Genomic DNA, 25,951 nt, shown 5'->3' on the forward strand with positions numbered 1-25,951 from the left:
AACTACAAAAAAAAAAAAAAAAAAAAAAAAAAAAAAAAAAAAAAAAAAAAAGAAAAAAAAAGAAAGAAAAAAAAAACAGTAGAAAAAAGGAAAGAAGAAAAACAAAAAAAAAAGGATGGAGAAGATAGAATTAGAGATTAGTTTTGGTTTCATGTAAGTAAAATATATAAAGTGTGGATTTTAAAAAGTCATGGTACTTTTTGAAACGTGAAGTCCAATTTCACGATCCATTCTTCATTCAACGAGATGATACCTTCGTAGCGTGTGAAATACAGGAAGATGTGAAAAACACATTTCCACGAGAATCGAACAATGTGTGGCCCTCTCTTGAATGGATTTATTCGGACTCGCTCCGGACTCGCGCCGGTAGAATGGAACTCGCGAAAAACTGAAATATTAAAATTGCGAAACGATTTCACCACGGTTCCCCCCTCGGTAACACGGTAGAAATATAACTCGCACTTGCCACACTGCAATCTAGCGAACGTTGTGAATTCCAAAAAGCGCGTTGCATCATGTAACGTCCAGTTAGACTTTTGAAAAATAAAGAAGAACGAACAGTCTGTCTTTTCATCTCGACTATCGACGACGAGGAACGCGAAGAAGGAACATTTTTTTTTCGTTTCGTTTCGTTTCATTTCGTTTCCTTTTTTACTTTCTTTCTTTCTCTTTTTCTAAAAGTTCGATAAATCTTGTGAACGTTAACTAGTCGAGTGATATTTCGAAAAATTCCTCATTTTTTTTCTTTTTTTCACTCTGCCCCTCTCTCTCTCTCACTCTTTCTCTCTCTCTCTCTCTCTCTCTCTCTCTCTAGAGAGATTTCAAATATCTATCGAACAGAGGGTGGATCGTTTCGAAGATACGAGGCTAGTACGTACGTTCATATGTTGAACGTGTCGGGGACACGAGACGGGACGGTACAGGATGGAATGGGATGGAACGAGACGGGTCGGGTCGTGCTGCGCGCTGGTTCAGCTCCTTTTGTAATGGAACGAATGCACGTGGTGCCTTGTCCGGCCACACGCACGTTGAGTCTCCGCTTTCCTGGTGTTTGTATCTCCGGATATCGATAGCTCGCGTTAAGAGCGAAAGGGGTTAGAAAAGCGGTCGAGACAAAGGAAGAGAGGAACCGACGTTGTGGTTCGAACAGACCGAACCGATATCTTCTCTATTCCTTTCCTTTACACACACGTTCTCTCTCTCTCTCTCTCTCTCTCTCTCTCTCTTTCTCTCTTTCTCTCTTTCTCTCTTTCTGTCTCTCTTTCTCTCATTCTTACCATCTCTATGGATTTAACATTTCAATCGTTTCAAATGGTACCTCGTTTCAAATGGAATCTCGTTTTCTCGTACTCCTTAGTTTATTATTATCAAACGAACATATTTAATTTATAAATAATAATTATATTTTTGACATAAAATCGTACTAATTGGATCTATGGCTTTGTTAGAATATTATTTAAATAATATTATTATGCGCTTAAATATTTAGAAAGATCGTTCGAGAAAATTAAAATAATTCTTATTTAAAATTTCAATAAGATTTTTGGTATTCTATATAATTGCCTTTGTATAATATAAACATATATGGCCCTTTTTATTAATTTCGATGATTATCGAATTATAATTGTCTTTTGTAATTCGACGAATAAACATCGACACTCTCTCTTTCTAAACGTGAGAACTTATAAATTAATACTTTCGATAATTTTATAATTATTTAAATAATCCTTAATAAACACGGAGTACATTAAACCAATATTTAAACAATAATATATACGTTTAAACATTAAAAAGACAGTAATGCTCGAGAAACTTGAAATAATTTTAATTCAGTATTTCAATATTTTAAAATTTTCAACTCATGATCATTCTTAACAATATTACGATGATCATAAAACACGATCAATAGGAAATAAATGTAATTTTAACAAATGTAAATCGTGAACTTAAAAAGGAATAATTAATAAATAAAATTATTTTACTAATAATTAAACAATGTATGATGTATATGAATTATAATGAATTAATATTTAAATAATAAAATATTCTTAGCGATATTACAACGATCGTAATAATATATATCGAAACTTATAATATGTAAACGCTTATCTAAATAAACGTAATAAACGTTTAAGTAATTTTTAAATTACTTACATTTTATATTGTTATTAATAGTTTAATAGATAAATGATTAAATATAGTAGAATTCTAAAATAATTTCTTAGAGGAACGAATAGGAAACTTTTCTATCGCGCTTATGTTCGCTGTTATTCTTATTTATTCTTATTTACATTTATTAATTATTATTTATAAATCTCGGATGGGATCCATGAGTGTTAGTCTATGAGTGTGAGCCTTTATGGGAGCTGCTGTCTCAGCATCGTGTAAAGCTCTTTTTGGAGTGAAATATTTGGGAAGGGATTCTTCGATTTTAACCCTTGGCTGGGTCTTCTTTTTTCAATACACAAAAATCGGAGCTTGATTTTGGTACGTCAGTTTTGGTCGGAATTCAATATGTCTACCTTTCGTTCTGAGCTTCATCGTTAGAATTTTAATATAATTCCTTAGAGAAACGCATTGAAAAATTCAAAATTCTAATTTCTGTTCTAAGCTAGATGAACCTTCATCATCGCTAAGGACGAATCCCTCATCTCTATCAATTTTCTTCCTTTTTCTCGATTTCTTTTATCTTTTTGTAACTCACCTTTTTTTCTTTCCTATTAAATTTCTTCTTTCACTATTCTTTTCTATCTCCTCTTTTTCCTTTTTTCTTCTTTTTTTTCAGGCTGGACCATCGAGAGAAGGGCCGTCGAGGGAAGAACCATCGGATAGGACCCTTGAGTGTGGGCCCTTGGGATGGGACATTGGGCGGGTCTTCTTCTTTCAGTAGAGAAAAATCGAGCTCGAATTTTGGTACTCTGGTTTTGCTTGGGTGGAGCGATATTTAATATGCCTCCTTCTCATTCTGAGTTTCGTCGTTGTTATGTAAAGCCGTTCCGACTTTATTTTCTTTTTTTTCTTCGGCTTTCTTTTTTATCTCATATTTTTTCTCTTCTTCATCTTCTTTTCCAAGGATCATTGAGGAATCATCGAGACATAGATTCATCTGCGATCGGATAAATCCGACGTATCGTCGAATGGTTTCGGTTCATTATCGATTTTTTATACGCGAGAATATGAGAAGAATAAAGAGAGAACATTTACGCGCGTGTCCGCGGGCATAGACGTGGGTGTTCACGAACACGATAAAAGATTCTACCTGCGACTTAGTTTTATTTGTTCGAAAATTCGATTAGATTACTACGCGAAAGCGGATTTTATAGAATAGAATCACCAGATACACTAACCTCCACGTGGTGAGATCTGGATTGGTAATATTACTTGTGATATATCGATATCTTTTAAAATGCAAGTACAAACGAGCGAATGACTGCACATTTCAAAACTTCTCCATAATTTTTTCGATCTAATTTCAATTGATTTAAATTAATGTACTTACGATTTATATTTCTAATCATATTTAAACAGATAAATAGATTGAATAGAAATCTAATATAATCTCATAGAGAAAGGCATTGAAAAATTCTAATTTCTTTCAAGTTAAATGCTTTCTATGCTTTCTATTCTATTTATATTCGTTAACATATCAGTATATTTCAAAATTTAAGATAAACATCAATAAGTTTTCTTTCCATTTGTTCTTACTATTATCTTTCATATGTTATATTTTGTATTCTTATGCAAGTAATATAGAAGTTAATAGCTGATTAAATACGCTTTAATTATTTGCATAAGTTTATACAATTAAACAAATACTTTCCAATTAATCCATCTTTAGAGAAGTATAATCTGGTATATGAATTTTTTCTTACTTTTGTCAGATATTTTTATTACATTCAAAAATTTCTGTTCATCACTTTAATTTGATTGTTAGATTACGCGTGAGAGAAGTATAATCAATACAAGTTTATACAATAGGTTTATAATGTTTCCTTCTTGCTACTTTATAGTTTATATTTTTTTCATACTTGAAGTCATAAAAAAAAAACGAGTGAAAAATATTGGACATCCTTAAAAAGGTACGCGAAAAACTTGTTTGTCCTGAGCCTCTTGATATGCGTAACTAAAGAAAACTGCAAGTAGAAAAAAAAAATGAAGAAGAAGAAGAATAAAAGAAAAGAAATAGCAGGAAGATCTTAAACTCTCTCTCTCTCTCTCTCTCTCCCTCTCTCTCCCTCTCTCTCTCTCTCTCTCTCTTTTCTCTTTTTCATGGAGAAACGAAATTCATTCTCGTAGCCATTTCTACAGGCACCACCCTTTGTACTTTTCCCTGGCAATTTTTTTTTCGATGCTTTGTCTTGTCAAAAAGAATCTTCTCGTTCACATCCATCGTCCCTCTTTTGTGCGGAATAATTGGATTTTGGTTAGTAAAAAGATTGGAATCGGAGAGAAGAAGACGTATTGACGTTTCCTCCTCCGTAAAATATATTAAATTTTCATAAATTATCATATCGTATAAGTTTAAAAATATTATTATTAGAAAACATAGTAAAATTTATTTTTATAGGTATAGAAATTTTACTCGGAATAAGAATTTATATATATATATATATATATATATATATATATATATATATATATTTTAGAGTATATATATATGCGTATATACCGATGACTATTGACATTTAATTATTGTTGATACATATATACATGCATATCGATATTTGCGTCAATTATCTTTCAAAATTTAAACATCTACTATCAATGAATTTATACGTATCTATTTCGAACGATATCGCACCGCGTAAAAAGCTTACGCTTTTGCGTAAACCATCGTATGAAATTTATAGTAGACGACGAGTTCTATGGTATTAGAGAGTGGCGAACTATAATTCAAAGATTACCGAATCCTTATCGTTTCTAACAAGAACGATAAATCGAGTGGTGAAAAAGTTTTTTGGATCTTCTTAAAGACGTGCACGTAACGTTGGCACGATTATGCCAGTCGTCGACATTTGTTTGTACGACGACCTTGTATATCATACAGTTTGCATTTCGGCCTAGAGTCACTTTGCCTTTCCTTCTTCTCTCAGAGTTTCTTCGATTGTAGATGTATCCACATCTACATTGCTATGGATACCAACACCGATATACATTAAGTATATAGATGTATATGTATATATACACATGGATATATATATATATATATATATATATATATATATATATATATATATATATATATATATGGATGTACATGCACACGTATACCTACACGCACTAACGGCGCTTCTTTGGACATTTATCAGGATTTTCGAAGGAGCTAGAGTTTTTAAGCCGCAATAAATTTCCATCGCGCGCGCCTGCGCGTCGAGAACGTAACGACGCTTAAATCTCGTAAAAACCGAAGGAACGTGATTCCGCGAGACGACTCGAGGGAACATAAGGCCTTGAAAGAAAATTCAGCGTCCGATGATTCAGTTTGATTAGATTTCAGAAAGAATCTTAAGCTTAAGACTTATGCGCAATTAACATTAAATTTTTATTCGTTATCTTATTAAGATAATTATTATTAATTAATAAACGTCAGATCGATAAATATCAATTATCGATGAAGACAAAATATATCGATTCCTTTATTTCATTGTATAAACCTATAGAGTATTTATTTCGTTTATTCATTTTATATCTTTGTTACAATTTTATCTACTACTTTTAATTATCCGTATAATAACGTTATCAGGTAACATGCGGATATCGTAATGAAGTATATCGAACCAAACATCTCTGATAATAATTTTACAGGATCGTTGTATACGCAGGTGCTCCTTTCAAACTTATAATAAATAATCTCTTTACTACTCGAAGGACTCGTTACGGGACACGTTATTCGCTCTTGTAAAACAATAACGAAGATAAATTGACGAGTCTTATTTCGAACGATAAACGTGTACGACATACCTACGCCATCTTTCTGTATGCTCTCGAATCGAGCAAAAGAAGAAGATACGTATAAAATAAAATAAGAAGAACCTTGTAAAATCGAGCAGAAGCAGGAACCGAATACGAGTTAGGTATACCTACATATATTCAGCAACGTGATTAAGGTTTAACGCATACGATATGAGGGGACGTAGAGACTGGACAGTCATCGTTGTTATAAGCGTTGTCAAACAAAATCTCTCGGGGGCTTGGTGCCGATGTAAATAATTCTACATGGTGGATGGAACCGACGGGATTCCTTCATTCGACGTGATGCTCGCTCGATTCCGGACTTGGTAAAAAATAAATGAAGCTGACGCGTACGTGCAGAAACGTACAGAGACCGAAGGGGTAGAAAGAGGGAGAAAGAGAGAAATAGAGAGAGAGAGAGAGAGAGAAGGGGGATGAGAGTCAAGCACGGAGCGGTTATTATCTATCGCTCTCGTTACCACAGGTTGCTCGTAAACCGGCCGCATCGGTGGAACGGGCCGTTTGCTTGGGTTGGAGTGCACTGGCATAGGTAGTAGGTAGATACCCGTACTCATATCGTTCTCGTCCTCACCCTCGTCTCGTACCAATACTAGAACGACCCACTCATTCAGTGTCTCTCTCTCTCTCTCTCTCTCTCTCTCTCTCTCTCTCTCTCTCTCTATCTATCTCCTCGCTACTACTCACGCAGAATATCGTGGGAAGTACGAATTGACGGCCGTGTCAAGGGGGTTGTTGTAAAACCTCTGCTTTCGCTTCGTCCTTTCCATACCACGAATACGATCACTTGTTATACATGCATACATATATCTCGTTATATACTTTACCTATACACATATAGATCGAACCTTTCTTTTAAAGCATTTAATTTCTTTTCCATTCATTGATCTTCCTTTTTCCAGTACTCTCACGATTACTTCCGGAAAGAGTAATAATACGTTATTACGTTTTCAATTGCGTATCTTTTATTCCTGTTAATAGGATATTCGTCGATATTTTTTATTAATTATTATTCTGTGGAATAACAAGTCGAATTAATCAAGACAAAGTTTATACTAATAACTTAATAATATAGAACGAAGAAAAAGAAGAACAAAGAAATAAGAAAGAAAAAAGAGAGATTTCTCCTGTCGTGTAAAGAAAAGAAAAAAAAAATTTTATAGAGGATTCTTAACGTAGAGAACAAATAGATTGTAAAAAAGAACGAAGCGCAGATTGAACCGGTGATGGCAATCTTGACTTCGAAATACAAGAGAATCCAGTTTGGTCTACGTTTAAGAAACGTGCGAGAATCGTCGGATCTTCCAGAATCGGCCGAGTTAAAAGAAAGAAGATAAGGGATCCGATCGGATTGAGATCGAGGAGCAACTTTTTTATGAGGTTAGTGCACGAGCGCGAATTGCGCGTAAACCCCTGCGGGGCGACAGCGCGGCCGTCGCGACAGGGGGCACCACCAACACCGCACCACGTGATATTGTGCGGTGTGTACTTGCTCCGAGCAGCCGCTGCACCAGGAACCCATAAATCTTTGAGGATATAGATGGCTCTAGTGTCGCGTGAGGTTGCAAGCTACCCCATGCAGGGTACGCCGTGGAACGCCCTCTCCCCCCTACCCTTACTACCACTCGACCCATACCACTGTCCGACACCCTGCCCACTTCTCTCTCTCTCCAGTAACCAACCGTTCCATAACCGAATTACTGGAATCCCACCTTCCGCCACCGTCGACCTGCAAACGTTGAATTTTCACGAAAGAATCCACTCATAATCTTTAAAAATGTCTTTACTATAGCAACGTTCGATCTTCCTCCGCAAATTCTTACCATTTCGCTCAGGCCCAATTATATCAATTTTTTCCGCGAGAAATATCAAAAGACCTAATATAAATCTTAAGCTTGAATGCCGAGTATATAAGAAATATACAGTGCCGAGTATAACTTTAATAATATTGTCAGAATGTTATTGCGAGGGCCGTCCGTGAATAATTGAATTGTCGAGCAACGTTTGAAAGCAGCGCACACAGACGGTGCCATAATCGATTTCCAACGAGTGACGAGCGAACAACGTATCGAAACGACGAGGAAAGAAAAGGGGCTTGGCACCGATCTCGCTCTCGTGCCCCCGCAGTGTTTACACCGCCGACAACGCCGACGTTCGCGAATGTCGGAAGGAAAATATTACCGTATCTTTTCGTGACACGGAGTGATATAGCCGAGTGATGCATCGCTTTAGATATATCGCATACTCGAAGCCCAATAGTGGGTGTTGTATCAAGTATTCGAGATATCTTCGTGGACGAAGGTGCTGATCCGACGGCTCTTAACGGTCAAGAAACTTTACCTAAATCTCTTGCCGATTGCAACGTCAAGGACACGTGGCTTCCGATGAGAATTCGCTTATATGTGCGATCTTAAAGATCTTACGTATTATTCCAAATGAAATATCATAGATAAAAGTGATAGATATTAATCTTTCCATTTTATCTTAGTAGCTTATTCTTTTGTATTGCTTTTCATTCGACTTATCATTTTCGAAGAACAAATACGATATAAATTCGTTCCTCGGTGATATTCAGAAATAGAAAAGGAACGAGGAATTAAATTTGGTACAAAGAAGAGTTCGATATTGTCGAAACTCGAGTATATGATGACTGGTCGGAAAGAATGCAAAGAATATCTGGCTTTAAGTTCACTCGGAGAGAGCGCCCTGCCGCGCCAGAACTGCATGTTGGTACGGATCCAGTGTGGGAGTAAAACGAGCAACGTGTAGGTACCTACGTAGAAGAAGGAAGACGAAGCGCGGCTCGGTAGTGTACGCGGGTTCGGGGGCCAGAAAGCCAGAAACCGAGCCAGCCAGCCAGCCAGCCAACCAACCAACCAACCAACCAACCAACCAGCCAGCCAGCCAGTCAGCCAGCCAGCCAGCCAGCCAGCCAGCCAGCCAAGCCAAAGCCAGCAAAGCAGCCAGCCAAGCCAGACCAGCCAGTCGAGCCAGAGAAAGGAGAGAAAGAGAGAGAAAGAGAGAGAAAGAGAACGACACCGATGATGAATCACCCGACAAGTGTGAGCAAGAGAACGGAAAGAGAAAGAGAGAAAGAGAGAAAGAGAGAAGAGCAATAAGAGGGCGCTACGCAAAAAAGGATCCACGATGGAACGCGCTAGAGCGAGTCGCTAACTGACTTATCTACACATCACGGCCTCCAAAGTGGCTCGTGCGTAATGAACGCCTTAAACTTTGCGAAACTAACTTTGAATCTAGGAAAATACCCGTTTGAAAATATCGATGGCTTATTGAAAATTCATATCTCACTTGAATCTATTCTATTATATCAATGGCTGTTAAAACTTGATTTAATCTTTTAACCATTCAGATGTCTCGTATTTTTCAGTATAACGTTAATCTTAACGTTGTAAGAATTTGTCATCGTGAAGTTATTATAAAGAGCGCGATCAGGATGAAACATTTGGAATAATAGGATCTGTTTGAAAGAGAACGGTGGACGAAAAAATGCGGCCAAGTTCCGGTTGTTTGAAATAATATCTAAATATATATGTAAGTCGATGAATGACCCATCATTTCTTTTCTTCCCACCTAGTAAGTCAAACTTGGCAAGTAGATAACGAAGCAAACGGAATTTATCCAATCGACGATGAGAAAGCTCGGATCATTCCCGTGGGTATGCCACAGATAAAAGCCGAAGGGTCGAGTTTACCATTGCTGAGGAAATTGACTTGGTCTTGGCGAAACACAAAACGACGAGTTTCAACTAGTGATGGTGATGGTGGTGGATGGTAGAAGGTGGTAAAAGAACGCGGAACCAAAAGAACTCGGCAGTATCGTCAAAGAACGAGAAGGACACGTAGTAAACGTGGTATATATGAACACACCAATAGAGTTTATATAGGAGTTGCATTTGCTCGGTCACGGGTAATGGTTTTACGAGCGTCAAGGGTGATATAAAGAAAATGAAAAACACACCGACGCTACTGGCAACATGCACAGCCACAGCGTATATAACTAACTACGTAGTGTCCTCCTCGACGCCTCTCTCACCCTCTCTCGCTTGCCCACCCTTTTCCGCTTCTGCTTCTTAACTTCGTATAAGCAAGCTCGGAACCGCGCCACCTCGAGATCCTCGACACTTTCAACGCAACTCCCCGCGGGGTGTATCACAATTAGCTATCCCGCCGTTCTTAGAGCACGTCTCTCGATGAAAGCGCGGGGACTTCTTACTAAAGCTTTTCATCGTATTGCAAAAGAATGTTACGCGGCTGAAAGTAAATTTAAATTCTCATGAAATAATAACTTCTCTCTTGGCAAATTTTCGATCGTAACAAAATCCACAAAGTGCCTTATTACAGCGACAATATTATATCGAGGAGAGATAGGAAGAAAATCCAATAATCTATATTCATTAAGTTATATGGTGTTAATAGGACCATTACATTTTTTGTTACCATTAGATTTCGATATTTTTAATAATTAAGTATACGATATAGTATAATATAATTAAATTTGTAAAATGATCTCTCTCTCTCTCTCTCTCTCTCTCACTCACTCTCTCTCTTTCTCTTTCTTCGGTTGACCAAAGAAAAAGTTCTCAAGACAATACGCGTAATATATTTTCGCTTCTTTTCACGAGCTTTTTCGAGTCCATGTAGATTCCGCCGCGAAGTGTATCACAATTAGCTCGCACTTCTACCTCCTTCCCCTTTATTCGTCCTTCGTAAAATTCTCTCCCCTTCGCTGTCGTATAGCGGGCAAACTCTCGCGAAAAGTTTAGAAAGCTTATTTCAATATTACGATGAATAAATGGCCCAAGAAAGCCACGAAAAGAAAACTCGATGCGCGTTCGGACGAACTTTTTTATATGGGGAGGGAGGGGGGAGGGGGGAAAGAGGAAGAGTTGGCCCGTTTATAATTGAAGCGGCATTAACTTTATATGAACACCCGTAGAAGTGATATATCTATCCAATGTCTAGTCCGACGTGTTGGAAAATTTATTGATTAAAATTTGTGCAACGACAAATTTCACATTCGCTCGTATCTTCTGACGTATTATCGATCGGAAAAATTGATTGTATGACAATTGTATATTATTATCAGCAAATTTCGAAATCTTTTTTGTGCTTTATATTTGTCGTAGACACCCACACACACACACACACACATATATATATATATATATGCAAATTTTATAAACAATTTTCTGTAAATGTTGTCACATTTTTAAAATTCACGTAGGAAAATAATATAGAAAAGACATAACGATCTTGGAATTGAAACGTTCGATGTAATATCAATGGAATAGAAAGCTTCTCGTAGATTACAAATTACTCGTTATACCGCACGCGAAACTATTATATAATTGTCCATGAATTGAAATGCAACGATGCGATTAACGACACGATACGATCAAATGGACCCCGCATACGGAATGAAATCTTTATCGAGGCTTGCGATTAAATAAATAGAAACGCGATAAAGTCGGCGAACGATTTATTTATTACGTGGGCTTGGTCAAGGAACATTTCACTCGTGCCAGTTGTACTTGGGTGGTCCATATAAATATATGAACGGGGAAGTTGGAAACGATCAAAAGCGGATTAAGTGATTCCGCACGGATTAATTTCGTCAATTTCTTCGCGTTGAAGTTACATTTTGCTTGAGACGCGTGCTCTTACGATTCCAACTTAATCATACCGATTTACAACTTGACAAACGGAATACGGACTACGAAGGTGACAAATGTTAAATCGAATGAATAATTACACATGTAAAAAAACGTATCTAGGTATATTGATAAAGCAAAATCTTTGAGATTGACATTAATGCTTAGATAACTCTTTCTAATGATATGAATAAACGAGATCCGATAACGAGCACATAGCCTAATGAATAATACAATAATAGTTGCGCAACATTCACAATTATTCCCTTAGTTATCCTGTGAATTTACATATAATGATTAATTTTATTAACGACGAACGGTAATAGATTTAAAAATAAGAATAATTGAAGGAAAATAAATAGAAATAGACATGACTTGAGAACGATCATTATTCTTATTATAATTAAAATAAGTGATCGTATGTAATAACATTTTTCCTATTTTTCATGTATTTAACATAAAAAAATTTTCTATCGAATAAATGCAAGCAACATTATCGTTGATAACATTTTAAATATCTACGAAGTAACTTTATCACTTATCCCTAGTATCAGACGTTAATTTAACTTAACGTAAGCATAACAGGTTTTTTAATTACTTCGCAATAAAATGTACCGTTTTATAAGTTAAACCGATTGGATCGCATCGAAGGAAAATTAAGTGGTTACGTAAGATAATTTGGCAACGTCGCAGACGCCATCACTGCCACTGGGATGGGTGGGTCGTGTGTGTTAGAAATATCCATGGCCGAGAAACGAGATAGAGAGAAAGAGAGAGGATCGTATGCTATCCTCTCTGAGGTTAGTCCGGTCCCGAAAACAGGATAAAAAAAAAAGAAGAAAAGGCTCAAGTCTTAGGTTTTGTATTGCGAGTTTCTAGTTAGCTTGCGTCGTTGCCTCTTTTCTCTCTCTCTCTCTCTCTCTCTCGCTCTCTCCTTTTCTATCTCTCTCTCTCTCTTTCTTTTTCACTCTGTGTTCCCTACCACGACGACTCATCCTCCCCTTCTTCCAAACTTTATCTCTAAGTGAGAGATTGCCTGTGTGCGTGCGAGAGCAACCGACTGAATGGGGGGGAATGAGACAGACAAAGAGAAAGAGAGAGATGAAAAAAGGTAAAAAGAGAAAGAGAGAGAGAGAGAGAGAGAGAGAGAGATAGATTCCGATGGCGTTAGCATTCTCTGCTTCTCTTCTTCCCTCCCCCTCCTCCCTCTCCCCACATCTCTTATCCTATCTCTTTCTCTCACTCAGATTCGCCTCTGACTTTCAAGCCCAGGGATTCTGGGAGTTTTTAGAGTGCGGACCCTCATTGTTGTGTAAATGTGGACCAATGGCGCCGGCAGGCCGGGTACTGCTCACTTTTAAATGCTAATACCACCGCGCGAAACCAGATTTCGGGATATTCGTAGCTCGCGGAAGATCCCAGTAAGTATATAAGGAGCTGTTAAATTATCACCGCGAAACGCGGAAATCTTTTGTTTACGTACCCAGCCGTGCCGTTTAGTTCGGTGAGGTTAACTAAGAGATGGTGTTGCATTCGGATTAATTTTATGCGTCTTTGATGCTCGCTTTACGGCAAACGACTTGGCTCCGTTTGAATGTTAAACTAAAGTTCTTCGATTTTTTTTTTTTTTAAATCGCGTTGGAACATTTGATATCTTCGGAGTGACTTTTTTTTTTTTACTACTTTAAAAGAACTTCTTTTTTTCTTTTTTTATTATCACCCGATACGCTTATATTTATATTCCATGTTTACAATCTGTACATTTATAAAAAGCAAGCAATAAAATAAATTAAGTATTTAAATAATTATCTTATCAAATAAAATAAATATTTAAATAATTATCTTATCAAATAAAATAAATATTTAAATAATTATTTTATCAAATAAAATAAATATTATGATAAGCTATGGTTTTTTTTTGTTTTTTATAGGGGGGAAGAAACGAAAAAAAAAAGAAGAAGAAAAAAAAAGTAAAAAAAAAAGAAAAAGAAAAAAGAAATAGAATGTTCAGTTACCACTGGTCATTATAAAAGAAAATTATTTTCATTAACAATCGCAAACATATTAATCAAATATGTCATGTATATATGCATATATATATACATATATATTATGAAGATAACCGAGTCATAAGCACGCAATCTAGCGGACAATCGACCAACTCGTAAGTCTCCCCTCCCTTACTCGCCTCTTCGTGGTTATCCCTACCAATTTACCCTCTCCACTCATGCCACTAGCGTGCAAGTGGACGAACGTCCCAGACGAGCCAGATCGCGCACGGGCGTAGACTTTACGAGAGTTCAAGTGGTATCAGCTAATAATGATGGCCATAAACGTCGCGATAGAATCAACGAAGAAGACTTATTGCCAGACCATTACGCTGCCAGCGAAAGGCGTAAAATGGTAATGAAGTGTAATCAAAACAAATCATAAAGCAAAGAGCCGTGCTACCGTGAGCCGGTAGCGCGCGTTCAAGAATTACAAGACTCTCACTATTGTATAGGTGGATTTAATACGACTGAAAGTAATAAGGCATTTCGTTTGGATACTTTGAAAGCTTAATCTTTTTTAAAGATCTATGATAGGAGACAATGGGGAAGATTTTTATTGAAAAATTTCAAGATAATAAATAAGTATCTTATACAAATGCGTACGTCCATGTAAATACGAGTAATATTAATTTGGGTGAAAGTCTTTGTAATATGAAAAAGGTTAAAATTAAGAAAATAAAAAAAAGTAAAAAGAATATTAATTGAATATTATCGATAAAAAGTAATTATTAATCGGTAATAAATTTCATTGTAAAATATAATGATGATAGTTTCATTGATGAAAGAAATACGATAGTTTGTTCAAGATTTTTCTAGGACGAACATAAGAGGTAGGTCAGGGTCTGATTGCAGGAAGGAAGCTGTTAGGCCCGGTTAAAGTCGTTAAGCCAAGTTTACGAGGTGTTACCGGGAGCGTAACCTGTAAATCTCAAAGGCAGGCAAGAGAGCGCGCGTGCCAGTGGCCGCCCTTGGAAAGGCTACGGAAGGGGTAATGGATATAACGGGGAAAGGGGAAGGACCGGAGATGTTACAGTCGAAGTAAGACGACTCGAGCGCTATAAATGTTTTTATGGATCGTAAAATGTCTTCCTTTACAGCCAATAAAGAGCTCGTCCCACTGTTTGACGAACATCTATGTCAGAGAAATAGAGAGTGAGAGAAAAACGATCAAAGTGTTTCATCGATCCATGGAAATTACGTTTTATTGAATAATAAAATCACGTTACGTCGATCCTTCCTTTCTAATAAAAATGTCACTTCCTCTTTTATAACGCTATCGATATAGACAGTAGCACGAATATATTTAAGAATCAGTATAAACCTTCTCTCACGTGCATTTTAGTTTCCTAGCCATTTGTGTTACCACGTCGATAAAAACAAAGTATGATGCGCTTTACGGAAGATCATCGAACTAACAACCTCGATTGCCAACTTAGTGGATAGAGCCCGTTTGTAAATTTGTGTTTACCCATTGAGAGTCGGTAAAGTAGAGCGCACAAATAAATGTTGATATACCGTTGACTGATGCTGCCATCTGGTACTGTTGGATCTACCAAAGAAAGTAGTGCCCGCGGAGTGTTACATCAAAGCTGCCGCTTTCAAAATCTTCTTTAAATTCTTATCGTACTGGAATTGTTAAATTGTATTAAAAGTATATAACGATATATATATATTATTTTAATTAGAATTATTTAATATACGTAACAATATTGTTATTACGAAGAAAAAGTTAAGTAACGAATTAAAGCGACAAAATAGTTATTTTCCTTCGTCTCCGCCTTAACCACGCCCACAAACTTGTGAGGATGAAGCAGCCATAACTATACCAGAGGTCGTTAATTCCGTTAGATGGCAGTGTCATACTATGGTTACGAATTACAATATTATATTTAGCGCGCTATACAAATTTTTATAATCAGATTAAGAGCAAATCTCGTTAAGGTCTTATTTACCGTATCACTTGATTTTATGGAATTTAAAGTTCGGTATACGTTTTTAAATTCAAATGCCTTTTTTTATATTCGATTAAGTTGATGCGATAAAAGAATTTCTTTATTATGATGCTTTTCAATGATATACATTTTTATGGTGATATTAAAACAATGTACTTCATTAACTTTTAGGTATTCATTCTAATTGCATTTTTATGTTGGATCGAAAATTCTATTTTTTTTTTTTTTTTTTTAAACTCATATTACTCGATCCTGTTATACGAAAAAGATGCGTTTATTTGCATTCTTTTATTATAATAAACGAATGAAAAGAGATACATACGAAAATACGCTTAATTTCAATAAATTTTTAAAATACTATATTAATTACAAATGCATGGAATGAAAAATATATTACTTATAATAATTATTACTATTAGTTAACATTTTGAATATTAATAATTGAAAGAATTCACAATACGAAAAATTCTTTAATTACATTCACGCACGTATGGTGCTACAACAATGGTGATATAATGTTTCAATTACAGAATCAATGTCTCAATCATCGAATCCTTTTATAATCAATCGAACTATAATAACGTCGAACGATTTAATTATATAGCCGTATCAGATAAAGTAAGAACTCGGAACATAACGTTTAGTAAGTATTATTCGTGAATTTGATGTCGTCAATTAAATAAATAACACTCCCGGCCATTTTAAATAAATATCGTCCTCGAAGCGTTATTTAATTGAGCTCGAACGACCCGTACAATTACAGCGCAATCCAACGAAGTTAATCGAGGAATCGTTCCGCGGGTAATATTACAAATGGCCAAGGGGAGAATTTATTCGAGAAGTTGGCCGTGGTATCCGAAAAAAGAAGAAGATTAAGAAGAATGTTGCTCTCGAACGAATCTCGATTCTCAAGTCCCGCGGCATTGCAACGTTACGACTTTGCGACGACGCTTAGATTTCGAAAAGCGAGTTTGAAAAGTAGCTAACTTTCCATGAATTTACACATTAAATTCTGATCTCTATGTAGGTAACACCAACAAAGTTATTTGCGATTTATCCAAATGTTCGATGATCCGAGAAGCAGAAAATTTCGAGTTCACGAGACACGAATAGATATCTAAATAATTCTCTTTCATTGACTATTCGATGACTATTTTACATTTAGACGTGAGTCGATGAGAATGCTAGATTTAAATACAATGTACCTCTAGCCGAGAGAATTATTTTCGAGACAATCGACTAACGGCTTTGGAACATCCGCTCTATAAATTTCTTGGATTTTTAGAGGATCGATACTTTACCAATGGGATATCTATACAATGAAAGCGTTTATTCTCTTTAATCGCATTTCTTTCGATAAGATTATAAAAATAATCGTATCTATAACATAAGTGTTTCCCTTTTCGGAGAAACGTGAAGTCCAACAGAAATTCGATATAAAATGAATGGTATCGCGTTTCAAAAGATCTTTTCTTTTTTTTTTCTTTTCTTTTTTTTTTTTTTTTATTTTTTCTTTTCTTTTTCGGCAAAAGTGTCGTAAAAATCGTACACACGAGGACTAAAGGAAACGTCGTGAAAGTAGCGAAAAAGCTAGGCCTTTTTTTAACAGGCCATATTGGTGTGCTCGGGACAAGCCATTCGAAGGGTCATCCGTTTTCCGAGAATGAATAGCCGCCCCACGACGAAAATACGAATTATACGATGGATCTTTAGGATAGATAGCACACTGAAAACATCACCTTTTTTTCTACATTCTTTTTTACCTGGACGAAACTTTCTACTTTCTTTTTTTCAACCCCCTATATCCTTTACAGAACGAACTTTCTCTCTCGCCTACTATCGCAACACGATTTTCGAGAAAAGATTTCCTCGAAATCTCGTCCAGACGAAGAAATATATATGTGTATATATATATATATATATGTATCTTTTTTAGGAGTGACAAATGGGCAAACTAATAGTGAGCTGATAAATATTGATAGGGAGTAAATTGAAATCGCGAAATGCAATTTTTTCGTACGTGTTTTCTTCCATTAAAAAAAAAAAGAAATTATTTTAGATATTAGTTGAGTACGCACAATGTGTGTATGCGCGCAAGTAATTAAACATTTCGATATTACGTATATAATTAGATATGCAAGGAACATTCTTGCTATAAACAATTGAACATAGAGAAATGAATTTTTCAGTCACGTACTAATTGCATCCATATTTGAATGACATTTAAATTCTATTCTTTTATTTTTTCGGAAAAGAAAAAAGAAAAAAGAAGAAGAAAAAAAGAAAACAACGTAAATAAAAATGCACCTACAAAGAAATTTTCTTTCGCAATTTTAATTTAAATTGCCCTGCTTAGAATACGTAGAAATGTATTTTTCGCGGATATAAACAGACAAAATAAATATTTCTCATTTTGGAGGGAAATAGGGTGACAAAAATTAAGTTTGCACAACGTTACGGAATACAGACTTACTCCGGCCGGCGAACGCGTCTACCCTTCTCTTAAGAGCATACACAAACGGAATAACTTATGAAATTATGAAAGCACGCTCGCGCGTGGTATATTCTCATTAGATTCGCCGAGGAAACTTATTTCTTAAAAAAGAAAATAGCTGAAAGCGTGGTTGGTTAATGTTCCAACTTGACGAATGCTTTTCCGTTTTGTTTCGCGAACGTTCAAAGAACCATCGTGTGTTAAACTTTAAACGATGCAAAAAAGAAAATGGTATTAGAGTAATCCTTGAAATTGCAATTCTCATGATTTAAACAAAACATCAATACAAATCCTAACACCTTTTGAGAACCATCGTAGATATATTAGAATTTTATTTTTGAAAATGTAAAAATTTCTTAATCGATTGCTCGAAAATAAGGAAATAGAAATGGTGGAAGTACAAAAAAAAATAGAAAAAAAAAAGAAAAAAGAAAGAAAAAAAGGAAATAAGAAAGCAAATTAACTACAAAAAAAAAAAAAAAAACTCACCTTAGTATAGCTGTGTACATTGAGGCGCTAGCAGAGGGTGGTGTGGATTCGCGGTGGGGTGGTCAGGGGGGCTACGGTGTAGGGCGTACCCCTAGTTACCCCCCTCAGGACCCCCACCGCCGCCTTGTTGCTGATGCGCAGCCGCAGCCGCTGCCGCTGCTGCTTTCTGCGCCTGTGCTTGCTTTTCTTGTTCGTTCAATTCCTTTATCGCCTGTATTTCCTTCTTCAGCTTCATCCGTCGATTCTGAAACCATATCTTGATCTGCCGTTCCGTCAGGCAAAGAGCATGTGCCATCTCGATCCGCCTCCGCCTGGTGAGGTAGTGATTCGTGTGGAATTCCTTCTCCAGTTCCAGCGTTTGATAGCGCGTGTAGGTTTGTCGGCCGCGTCTGCGCAGTCCGTTCGCTCCTATAACATTCACCGATAGGGCTATTTCAGCGATATAACCTTTCTATATTTGTTTATTTTCATTCTTATTCTTATTCTTATTATTATTATTATTATTATGATTATGGTTATTAGATTGACCATTGATCGCTCTCAATAATATTATTTTAATTGAGATTTTATTGAAGCAATAAATAATAACAAAACGACATTAATTAATCATCATTATTAAAAAGATCAAGATTCATCAACGAACGAATTAAATATAAGCTATCCCTAGTATTTATGAATTAAAAATGTCACGACATCGAAGGAAAAGAAAGACGAACAAAAATCTTAGAAACGTCGATGGTACCACGAACGGGAGTTCCTTTGAGAAGTTTATCGCGATACGTGTAAACGATTTTAAATAAAGCTGTGGTGAAGTTGTTCACAGCATGACTACGACGACTACTACGACTACGACAACTACGACTACGGCAACTACGTCGACGACGACGACGATGACTAGAAGCACGAGAATGATAAAAAAAGAAAGAGAAAGAGGGAGAGAGAAGAAAAGAGAAAGTAAAAGAAAGTAGAATGAGAAAGAGAGAACGTCGAGCAGCCACTTGGGTACAGTAGCGGAATAAGCTTCGTAGGTGGGGCGCAAGCTCACCTTATCGGCCGTTACTGCCTCGTAAAAACCCTCCCGTTTCACCTCCCCCGCAACGGCACGACCGTCCTAAAGCTACCCACCCCGTCTGACTTTTCTTCTTTCTCTCTCTCTCTCTCTTTCTTCTCTTTTTTGTTCTCTCTTTCTCTCCCTCTCTCCCTCTCTCGCTCTCTCTCTCTCTCTCTCAAGCTACTTCTCTCCATAAGCAGGCAGCCTTTTACGTCGACTCTCGCACATACGGTCTATATCGAGTCGCATAAACGTCTATAATACTATCGTTTACCGACATGCTTTGTACCTACATATACTTATTTTTATCGTCGACACGGTGTACGGCTCGAGCTCGGCAACGAGCCGTCACTTTCCAACTTCTTACCATGAAAAAGATTTTTGAAATAATTTATTACGAGTAGATATCAACTATCTATATTAAAATCACAAAATATATAAAACTTTTTCAAACGTTTTTATTCAATAGTTTATTATTATAAATGGGAAAGAAAAAGAAGAAGAAAAAACGAGACATCTCTATTCCTTTTATGTAGTATCATTTTTTTCTTTCATGATTCTCGTAGATCACCTTTTCATAGATCATAGGTAATCCGGCCATAGGTCTCGAAATCATTGGGACTAAAGTTAATCGTACGAAAGCATAGTAGTGACACGAGCACACAACTCTCTCCAGTCCCTCCATTCCTCTCTCTCTCTCTCTCTCTCTCTCTCTCTCTCTCTCTCTCTCTCTCTTTCCTTCTCGGTGGTCACGAATCACGGTAGCCAATAAACGCATCATATTTACAACCGTATCCCCGGCTATCTATGGTCGACGAAACGACCGCTCGCCCGTACGTATCTACTACGTGCCAGTTGGCTGGCGCACAACAGACGCGCCCGCGCTCGTGTGTCCTCTCTCTCTCTCTCTCTCTCTCTCTCTCTCTCTCTCTCTCTCTCTCTCTCTTCCTCTGTTGGTTTCGGTGAGTAGATAGTATGAGGGAGCAGTGGTCAAACCGAGTTCATATCGGCGCGATGTTTATTATCGCTAGGTAATCAAGTGGTTCACCATCCAAACTCACCCCCTCCTTCCAACTCTCGCTCGATTTCTCTTTGCCCTGAGCAACTTCGCGACTCTCATTCCAGGTTCTAGCGCGCGTCACTTTGCGCACAGCCTTGCAAGCCACCGTCGAGGGAGCAACTCGAATTATGGAGGAGCGTTTATAAGGGTTATTTGTCACACGGTTCCACCGTTTCTCCCGGAGCATGAGCCTTCGACGATTTTCCCTCCCACTTTCTTTCTCTCTCTCTTTTACTCTTTCTTCCTTTTTCCCTGAAAAGGCACCGCTCTCTAGTGGGGATCTCGATGGACTCGAGCGAACTTATAAATAAAAGCACGCCTCCTCTCGTCTCTACCCCAATTAAGCGGCCCTCGTACGTTTCCGCAAAGTAGAAAATGCGACGTGCTTCTCATGCCCTTCCTTTTTCACCCTCCTTACCAACCTCGAAGGATCACGTCTCTTATCGCGCGTGCCTTCCTTCCTTCCTTCCTTCCTTCCTTCCTTCCTTCCTTCCTTCCTTCCTTCCTTCCTTCCTTCCTTCCTTCCTTCCTTCCTACTTCTCTTCCTTCCTTTCTTCTAGTCTCCTCCAGTTTCGAGGTTTCGCGAAACTTCTCTCTCTTTACCTCTTCTTTGTGTCTCTCTTTAACTTCACCGATTATCTCAGTCGTACGATCGCACGTACAGTCACGGAGAAGTTATAGGATATACCGGTTTACATTTTTAGTTTTATCCTTGGAGAAGGAAAAACGTGAGAATATCCCATTTGTTTCTAAAAGTGAAATACTTCTTTCGATCTCCGTTCCATTTTGAATCTTTTTTTTTTTTTTCTTTTTCATTTCTTCTTTTCTTTTTTCCTTTCTCATTCTTTATTTTCTTTTTTTTCTCTTTTTTTCTTTCTTTTTTTTTTTTTTTTTGGAAAACTTATCATACCATCCATCACATTCAATTTTTATCGAATATCTACGGGATTCTTCTTCATAAAAAAAAAAAAAAAAAAAAAAAAAAAGAAAGAACAGATCTCTTCTATCTCTTTCTTTCTTTCCCGTTTCTTTGCCCGATTTCTTTCTCAGAGCCTTCTAAAATTCGATCAAGCTCCGCAAGGTCTCTCGCTCGCTTATTCGTTCACTCACTTGCTCATTCGGCCCTTTGGGATATATCGAAAAGCGAAACGAAGTTAGGGGAATCCCAAGTTCGCCACGTTCCCGTACTGGCGTAAGGAGAAGCGTGCGTAGCTGTTTAACCAAGGGGGTGGATACGTTTTATGCTGAGCCCGTGAAACGTGTTTCATCCGGAGAGGAACCTTTAGGGGAGGCAGGGAAAGAAGAAAGGTATAGTGAAAGAAAGAAAAAGAGAGAGAGAGAGAGAGAGGGGGGGGGGATGAGAAGCATTCGTTGCGGATGAGAAAAACGGGAGAAGAGAAGAGCACGCGCTTAGGGAGAAGGAAAATATTTCGATCGTTACTCACGCCTTTCTTGAAAAATGCTTCCTCGTATTTCGTCTGAAACTTCAGCCGAACGAAACTTTCGTCCGACGAATTGTTCTTCTTAACCGATGACGTATCTACGTCGAAAAAGTTTTGCCAGAGAGGTGCGAGGAATATGGATCTTTAGTTCTTTTTTTTTCTTTTCTTTTTTTCTTTTTTTTTTCTTCCTTCCTTCATCTTTTCGAACGAACGAACGAACGAACGAACGAACGAACGAACGAACATATGCTCGAAATGGTCATGTGCATTTGTTACAACTTGAAAGAAAATTTTTCAATAAAATTATATGCCCGCAAACTCACGTTTTAATAGAAAATGTATTTACTTTAAATTTATGAAAAAGAGATTTGTTAAATTATTCAAAATTTTATTAAAAATATTTGGATATTTTTATGATTTCTTTGAGAATGTAATACAAGGAAGAAACGATGGATGGCCAATGGGGGAGAACAAAAGTTTAAAAAGAAAGTAAAAGATGTACCCCAAGTATATCCTGATATTTCGCCGAGTAATCAGAAATTTTTTTCAGTTCGCTGGAAATCATCTAGGAAGTTGAAAGGGATTTCTTAGCGAACGGAAGGGAGTTTCGTGGAGTATTCGAGCATAAATGGAAACGCGAGGGTGGGGTTTTGAGGAGTATGGGAAGAGTTTGGCTGTTGCCAACTCTAATAAGAACAGCCAATACGTTGATTGCTGGTGGGGATTTAGCGGTATAACTCTGTTCGCGGTTCGCAAAACACGATTCCGAAGCTCCCTCTTAGAGTTCCCAGTGCTCTCCTTTTGGCCTCCCTTCTAGCTTCCTCTTTGGAACTTGCATAGACGAAAGCTGGTATCATACGCGAAGACCAATCAAATCAAAGTAAGTGAATTGCTCTGTAGCACGAAGAAGAAGAACGTACCGATTTTCTGTATACCTACTACTAAGATGTTCCCTTAGGCTTACGTTCTAAACCGCTCCCTCGTGCAACTTTTTGTCGATAAAACCGAATCATGGATCATTCCTTTTCTCATTTCTTGTGAAAGATATATCCTAACTCGATCCTCGGTATATAATCTATGTAATTTAATTTATCCTGTTTGACTGTGGGTGAAAGGAACTTCAGTTCAAATTTATTTAAATTTGCTTTACAAACTTTCGTTATTCGTATTACAAATTCTTTTCATTTCCTTCGTACTATCGTTAATATTACTTATTTCTATATCGATACGTTCATCGAGTTATTTTTGAGTAATAATATTAGATAACAAAAAAAAAAAAAACAAGAAAAAAAAAATCATAAAATCATTTAAGAGATTTATATGTAAAAGGTACGAATATGGTGTAACATGTGGCAGTAAAAAAAATCGCACGAGTCGATCTAAAAGTAAATCGTTTCGTTTTCGTAATTAGAACGCTTACTTCCGTCATCGAGAAACAAGAGTGGCCTACGGGTGGTTCCCTTTTCGCGTGTCATAAGTTTCGAATTTCCGGTGGCTCCTAGCGTGCGACACGTCCTTTCTCTCCCCTTTACTTTGAACGTGTTAGAAAAGGTCGCTCAAGCAAAGCTCATACAAGCTCGTAGTCCGCGTTCTCGCGGTGCCCGCAACGAAGAGAACGAAGCCTGTACTCGCTAGAGAGTCCCGGAGACACTCGGTATGAGAAACGCGTAGCTACGCAGCAAGATCGTAGCTCAACGTGGGGTATACCCTCTTCCAGCTTCACCAAGGTAGGTAATCCTCTCGGGGGCGTGAGTTACTGCCCGCCATCTCCCGCCTTCCCTCGACTTCCCTCGCCATTTCTCGTCTCTTCTCTGTTACCTCCCTTCTCTCTCTCTCTCTCTCTCTCTCTCTCTCTCTCGATCTCTACCTCTCTCACTCGCTTTCTCTTTCTCTTTCTCTTTCTCTTTCTCTTTCTCACTTACTCTTTAGATTTTCTCTTTTCTTCAGAAGAGTCGTCTCCTCCTACTCTTGGTGCTCTCTTTCCTCTCTTAGGGGCTGCTGCCGTAGTCGAGAAAGCTCCAAGAGAAAGTTAGTGACTCGCTGCTAAAGAAGAGAGAGAGAGAGAGAGAGAGAGAGAGAGAGAGAGAGAAGGGCGAATCGTAAGACGCCGCCGCATGGCACAGCTGGAGCGCATTAGTCAACCGTAATTAATAAGTTATGTACAGGAGGAGACTAACGAAGAGAGACGAGGAACTCTCTCTCTCTCTCTCTCTCTCTCTCTCTCTCTCTCTCTCTTTATCTCTATCTCTATTTCTCTCTCTTTCTCTCTCTCTCTCTCTCTTTCTCTTGTTTGCTTTACTCTCGTGTACTCCACGTGGATATACGTGCGCGAGGAAAAATAAGCTATGGAAAATCGTAAATAAAGGGTACACCTTTACGACGTGAATAAATTAGAAGTTGGCCACGGAAGGGGTAGGTAAGCGTCCCCTTTCGCGAGAATCGATAGTCTTATGGGATTCGCCGCGTTTAAAAGACGTCTCGGTCTCCGCTTTCGGCTGACTCGATAAATAGAACGCTTTAAGTCTACGTTGCATTTCGTTTTAAATGCTACCTAATGCTTGTCTCGAATCAAAAGCTTCATCTTATTGTAAAATTGTTTTTTACGTCGTCTTTTTAAGAAATTAATGAGATTAATGTTACGAATAATTTTAGGATCCGTTTAATGAACCTTTAAATGGTCAATTATCGTTAAAAACGTTCAATTAATGTAACCAATACTCTATATACCGTGAACACCATCGATTGTATCCGTATTTACGTTAATAGGTAAATCAATTTAAAGAAGCAACTTATCCGTTCGCCCATTTATAGCCGAAATTTCACTCGATTGAATTTTATATTCGAAAGGGAATTCGAAAGTAAAGTTGTGTTTCTTTTTTTTTTTTCTTCTTCTTTTATCTACGGCGATCTTTCGTTTCCAAAGTATAGCGAGAAAGGAATCGAAGACGATATCAATCTATTCCGTTTGAATCAGAATTGCTTACCCATACCGTTCGAGTAGAAAATTGGAATTGTACTGAGAAAATTCTGAGAAAGTTCATCAGAGGGATACGTCGATGAGAATTGTACGATTTTTTATGTTTTTTTTTTTCGATGAAATTTATTTCTCAGACAAGGGATATAAATTCGAACGACGGTAGGCATGATTTCTCTTTGTTTTTTGTTCAACATCATGGAGATTCGAAAATCATTTTCTTTTTTTCTTTCTTTTTTTCTTTCTTTCTTTTTTTTTTTTATATTTTACTCTGTCTTTCTTATAAACGAGTATTCTCTATATTATTTACAAATATATTAAACTTTGACAGTATCTACTTAATACATCTTCCAATCAACTTATTTTGTAGAATAAAGATGATCGATAAAGATAAAGATCACTAGCTTCAAGCTGTCCAAGGATATCGCCAGAAGACGTTCGAACGAACGATCGACCGATCGCAGCCCTAAAACGACGAAGGAGTTACGCGACGCGGACAAGAATGTCGTCCACAGCCGGTAGGATATAGCGTGGCCATAAGAAGAACGAATGGAGCGTTCGAGAATAAGATATCGGCTTTACGTGCAGGCACTTTTGAATAAACGCCTCGGCACACGATCGGCTGCTGCCACGGGCAAGGTGGCGATCGCAACTCCCACGCGTGAAAATCGCCTTTCGAGAATGACAAAAAAAAAAAATAATAATAATAATAATAAATAAAAAAGAAATAAAATTTCGTCTGCCAGATTTCTTCTTCGAAAATCAAAAGAGTTCACGTAATTTCTTTTATCTTTCAA

At 37.3% G+C, this 25,951-nt stretch overlaps 1 protein-coding gene across 3 annotated transcripts in view; it reads right to left on the reverse strand.

Moving 5' to 3' along the window:
- The window catches only part of LOC124948466 (homeotic protein antennapedia-like), a 321,146-nt gene that overhangs the window by 194,745 nt on the left and 100,450 nt on the right, over nucleotides 1-25,951 (reverse strand). For all 3 annotated transcript variants that reach the window (XR_007100741.1, XR_007100740.1, XR_007100742.1), the window contains one exon: nucleotides 18,628-19,035. The gene's annotated coding sequence lies outside the window, so the exon portion shown is untranslated. The remainder of the gene's footprint in view (nucleotides 1-18,627; nucleotides 19,036-25,951) is intronic.

The sequence above is a fragment of the Vespa velutina genome, chromosome 4 (assembly GCF_912470025.1).
Source record: "Vespa velutina chromosome 4, iVesVel2.1, whole genome shotgun sequence".
NCBI classification, from domain to species: Eukaryota; Metazoa; Arthropoda; class Insecta; order Hymenoptera; family Vespidae; genus Vespa; species Vespa velutina.